This window comes from Heterodontus francisci, unplaced genomic scaffold (assembly GCF_036365525.1).
Source record: "Heterodontus francisci isolate sHetFra1 unplaced genomic scaffold, sHetFra1.hap1 HAP1_SCAFFOLD_328, whole genome shotgun sequence".
Taxonomy (NCBI): Eukaryota; Metazoa; Chordata; class Chondrichthyes; order Heterodontiformes; family Heterodontidae; genus Heterodontus; species Heterodontus francisci.
This window is the reverse complement of record NW_027140959.1, coordinates 232,523-238,641: the sequence shown is the minus strand read 5'-3', so window position 1 is coordinate 238,641 and position 6,119 is coordinate 232,523.

Here is a 6,119-nt window from a genome sequence, read left to right as displayed (position 1 = left end):
ATAAAGATTTTAAGATGAACACGTTTCAGGAATATTGGAAATGGGCAGGGGATTGGGATAATCAGAGGGCTGAGGCCATGGAGGGATTTGATCACACGAGTGAGAATATTTAAATTGAGGTGTTACTGGACCAAGAGACAATGTCGGTAAGTGAGCACAGGGATGTTGGGTGAACAGAATCTGGTGTAAATTAGAAGTTGGCAGCAGAGCTTTGCATGATCACAATGTTGCAGAGAGTAGAATGTGGGAGAGCAGCCAGGAGTGTGTTAGAATAGTCAAGTCTCGAGGTGACAGTCAGACCTTCCTGCCACAATGGACAATTTCACCTTTTCCCACATTATACTCCATTTGCTGGATCTTTGACCACTCACTTAACCTATCTATATCCCTTTGTAGCGTCCTTATGTCCTCTTCAGAATTTATCTTCTTAACTATCTTGGAATCATTAGCAAATTTAGCAAGCTTACCTTTGGTCCACTCATCAAAATCATTTATATAAATTGTAAAAAGTTGAGTCCCCAGCACTGACCCCTCTGGCACACCACACGTTACATCTTGCCAGCCATAATAATGACCCATTTATGCCTACGCTGTTTCCTGTTAGTTCACCAATCTTCCATCCATGCCAATATGTTACCCAATACACCAGGAGCTTTTATTTTCCACAATGACGTTTGATGTGGAACGTTATCAGATGCCTTCTGGAAATCTAAGTACAGAACATCTCCCAGTCCCCCTTTACCAACATCACATGTTACTTATTCAAAGAACTCCAATAAACTGGTTAAACATGATTTCCCTTTCACAAAAACATGTTGACTCTGCCTGATCACCTTGAATGTTTCTCCCTGCCCGACTATAACGTCTTTAATAATAGCTTCGAACATCTGATCCATAGCCAGAAAGCCATTCTCACCTGCCACAGGTCATATGTCCACTATATTTATTCTGATGTTGTGCGATATTTGAATTGTTAGTCCTCAATCGAGTCATAGAGATATACAGCACAGAAGCATGATCTTCGGCCCACTGTGTCTGTGCCAGCCATCAAGCACCTAACTATTCCTATCCCAGTTTCCAGCACTTGGCCTGTCGCCTTGTTTGGTATGGCGTTTCAAGTGCTCATCTCAATACTTCTGAAATGTTGTGACTGTTCCTGCCTCTACCACCCCTTCAGGCAGTGTGTTCCAGATACCAACCACCCTCTGGGTGAAAATTCTTTTCCTCAAATCCCCTCTAAACCTCCTGCCCCTTACCTTAAATCTATGCCCCTGGTTATTGACCCCTCCGCTAAGGGAAAAAGATTATTCCTATCTAACCTATCAATGCCCCTCATAATTTTGCATTCCTCAATCATGACCCCTCTCATCCTTCTCTGCTCTAAGGGAAATAACACTGGACTTTTCTGTCGCTCTTCACAGCTGAAATTGTCCAGCCCAGGCAACATCCTGGTGAATCTATTCTGCTCCGCCTCCAGTGCTATCACATCCTTCCTATAGTGCAGCAACCAGAACTATACACAGTACTCCAGTTGTGGCCTAACTGGATTTTTATACTGCTCCATCATAACCTCCCTGCTCTTATATTCTATGCCTCAGCTAATAAAGGCAAGTGTCCCAAATGCCTTCCTAACCACATTGCCTACCTGTGCTGCTGCCTTCAGTCATCTATGGACAAGTACACCAAGGTCCCTCTGACCTTCTGTACATACTAGCGTCCTACCATCCACTGTATGTTTCCTTGCCTTGTTAGTCCTCCCAAAATGCATCACCTCACACTTCTCAGGATTAAATTCCATTTGCCACTTCTCTGCCCATCTTACTAGCCCATCTAAACAGACATGTAATCGAAGGCTCTCCTCCTCACTATTTACAACACCAAAGATTTTCGTGTCAGCTGCGAACTTACTGGTCATACCTCCTATATTCACGTCCAAATCATTAATGTACACTACAAACAGCAAGGGTCCCAGCACCGATCCCTGCAGTACACCGCTGGTCACAGGCTTCCACTCGCAAAAACAACCCTTGACAATCACCCTCTGCCTCCTGCTGCTGAGCCAATTTTGGATCCAATTTACCAAATTGCCCTGGATCCCATGGGCGCTTACCATCTTAACCAATCTCACATGTAGAACCCTATCAAATGTCTTACCGAAGTCAATGTAGAATACATCAACTACTTTACCCTCATCTACACATCTAGTCAATGCCTCGAAAAAATTCAATCAAGTTAGTGAGACACGATCTCCCCCTGACAAAGCTATACTGACAATCCCTGATTAATCCCTGCCTCTCCACGTGGAGATTAATCCGGTCCCTCTGAATATTTTCCAATAGTTTCCCTGCAATAAACTGCTTGTGACCCTTCGACCTCCTTTTGGTTAATCTGTGACCCTTGATCAGATCTTACATTGGTGTAGGAGAGGGAACAGAGTTCATTTCAAAGTCCTGACTCCCTTTTTTATGATCCTGCACAATGGACAGCGACTACTGGGCAGTAATGTGCTCAAAGGTTATCAGCAGTAATTGATTATCCCGATATTTGTATATTATGGAACATTAAAACATACCCTACTCTGGTGTCCATTGCACCCTCAATATTCATGATTAAAATATCAGAGGAGTGGTTACCAGACACCTCTGATGACCCTGAGCTGCAGGCGATTCTCGAGTCGGTGCTGAGTGTATTCACAACCCATAAAGATGACTGTGGAAACATGAGCAGACCTGAAGAAATTAACTGACCATTGCATGCTCCATGAAGCAGTATTCATACCGAGCTGAGATTATATCGTATATTCCAGACACTATCATGTCATTGTTATACCAGGGTGTAGTTCACAAAGACACATTCACTACTAATTAACTGCCCCATTTGGCCAGTTAGAAAACGGGATGGTAGCTGGAGACTGACTGTTAACCACCACAAACTCAACACAGTCACCCCTGTGTGAACCCGGTTGTCTGATAGACACCCACCCTACTCACCCGGATTACCAGCGGCAGGACTGTCTTCAGCACCATGGATATCTCTAATGGTTATTGGAGTATCCCAGTAAAACTAGAGAAACAATTTAAATTCACATTCACTTCTGAGGTCCAAAGATACCCCTGGATATGTCTGTTACAAGGGATTCCACAATAACCCCACTATTTTACACAAACATATGACCGGGGACCTTATGAAGTTTTCACAGTCTTCCTGCTTGCTGAAATAAATTGATGATCGCCTCCTCATTACCACAGACCGTGTCCAACACATTTAACCATTTTACTGGAACTTCTGCAGCTACTTTGGGAGCTAGTCTAAAAGACCATCCACGTAAGGCCCAGCTGGTGCAAGATCATGTCACGTTTCTAGGTGTCCAGATTGGATCATTCAGCATCAGCCCATCCAGTGTCCACCCCTGTCCACCTCAAAGACTGCCCTGTGCCCTATCCTCAGGCTGGTGGGGTATCAGCAGACCCTCATCCAGTGTCTACCCCTGTCCACCTCAAAGACTGCTCTGTGTCATATCCACAGGCTGGTGGGGTATCAGCAGACCCCCATCCAGTGTCTACCCCTGTCCACCGCAAAGACTGCCCAGTGTCCTATCCTCAGGCTGGTGGGGTATCAGCAGACCCCCATCCAGTGTCTACCCCTGTCCACCTCAAAGACTGCCCTGTGTCCTATTCTCAGGCTGGTGGGGTATCAGCGGACCCTCATCCAGTGTCTACCCCTGTCCACCTCAAAGACTGCCCTGTTTCCTATTCTCAGGCTGGTGGGGTATCAGCGGACCCTCATCCCTCGATTTTCAGAGACTGTGACTCCTCTTTATGAACTACCTCATGGTGATGATGACCAGTTTTAACCCAGTTGGATTGAAGAGAGCACAGAAGCAGCAACACAACTGAAGAAAGCTGTCGCCTCGGTAACGTGTCTGATCTCACCTAACCCTGACAAGACTTTCCACATGGAGGTAGGGGACACTGTGAAAAGCCTGGCTGCTGTCCTATGTAGAGAAAACCAGTATACCTAGTTCCCTGCCCAGCATGGGGCACTGTGCAGGCCACACTAGATGTGGCCGGCAGTTCAGTTCACATCATTTTACAGATCCAGGTTTCCATACCGTTGGCACCAGTGCCGTCATAGAGTGAAAATCACAGCAGGGGAAGATATAGAGTGAAAACAGCTCACTTCTGAAAGGGAATTGGAAAAAGACTTGAAGGCATAAGATTTACAAGAATATGTGACATGGAAGGGAAATGGGACTAATTGGAGGGGTGAGGCCATGGAGGGATTCAAACACAAGAAGAGAATATTAAAATTAAGGTGCTGCCAGACCAGGAGCCAATGTAGATCAGTGAGCACAGGGGTAATGGGTGATCGGGATTTGGTGTGAATTAGGATGTAGGCAGCAGAGACCAGGATGGGCTGTGGTTTATGGAGGTTGATAACTGGGAGGGTGACCAGGATAGAATTGGAATAGTTAAGTGTGGGTTTAACAACGGCACAGATGAGGGATTATTAGCAGATGGGCAGAGGTGGTGATGGGTGATATTACAGAGGTTTTAATAGGTAGGGTTGGTAATAGGCGGAATATGGCAATGAACTCAGCTCAGGTAGAAATATAGAGGTTCCAACCGTCTGTTTCAGCCTCAGACATTGGGTAGGGAGGGGAATGCGGAAAGTGGATGCAGAGTGGAATGTGAGATAGAGACTGAAGACTGTGGCTTAAGTCTTCCCAAGATTTACATGACAAGAACACTAAATCAGTGAAATATGATTTATAGATCTAATAGTTGTATGCAGTGACTTACCAGGGACACCAATAATAGCGAGGATGGGATAGTAAATCGTTTGAATCATCTTCAGAGCATAACAGATCCGCAAATCTAATGTTATCCAAAAATAATCCGCAGTAATGAGGCTAAACCAATAGGAGAAACTCCTGCTGTCCATTGTTTTAACATTCCAATCTACTGTCCTCAGATTCTGACCCACTGTTGTAATATTCCAATCTATTGTTCTCAGATTCTGACCCATTACTGTAATATTCCAATCTATTGTTCTCAGATTCTGATCTCTCCTCTCTCGCTCTCTGGAGCCACTGATCTCTGTTAGTGCTGGGGGTGATGCTCCCACTGACACTATGAGCCAGCACATTGAAAGGAGTCCCTTCTTAATTGAAGAGGAAAACCCTCCAGTGACACAATTAGGGTCCTTGAGGACTGACGTTAATTACAGTTAATGAACAAACAGGTTCAGTTAACACCTTTCAATCCAACACTTTTTACACCACAATAGTGTCGAAGATTTACCCAGTCCAGATGGGATATATGAGGTTTGTTGAGGGAAGGAATGTGGAAATAGCAGAGGCAATGGCCAGAAGCTTTCAATCCTCTTTGGATCTGGGAGTGATGTCAAAGGACTGGAGGGTTGTAAATGTTACAAGCTGTTTAAATAAGGAGACATTAGATAAACCCTATAACGACTGACCAGTCAGTCTAAAGTCGGTGGTTGGAAATTTCTAGAGGCCGTGACCCAGTACAAAAATATATCATTCTAGGAATAACATGTGATATTAAATGATAAACAGTATGGATAGGTTAATGGAAAATCAAGTCTGATAATCTTGATCAAGTTTGTTGATGACCGAACTGTGAGTGTTGATGAGGATATTGTGTTTCCTGTTATGTATCTGGACTATCAAAAGGCCTGTGATCAAATGACATTTCATTGACTTGTTATGAAAAATGTAACATATGGATTAATGTGATAGTGCGGATATGACACTGACTCAGGGACAGAAAGCAGAGAGAAGTGGTGAAAAGACATTGTTCAGACTGGGGGAGGGGGAGTATACAGTGCTGTTTCTCAGGGGTCAGTATTAAAACCAGTGCTCTTCCTGACATATAGATAAATATACAAGTGACATAAACTTATATGTAGACAACATAATTTAAACCCTTGCAGATGACATGACACTTATAAATAAGGGAAGCAAAGGGACAGAGCACAGAATTACCCAATCTCACAGATTTTGTTTATTTTTAATTTATTCTGGACTCTAATCCGAATAGAAATTTAGTTTTCACTCTATAATTTATTTCTGTGTGATTTGTTTGTCTCTGTGT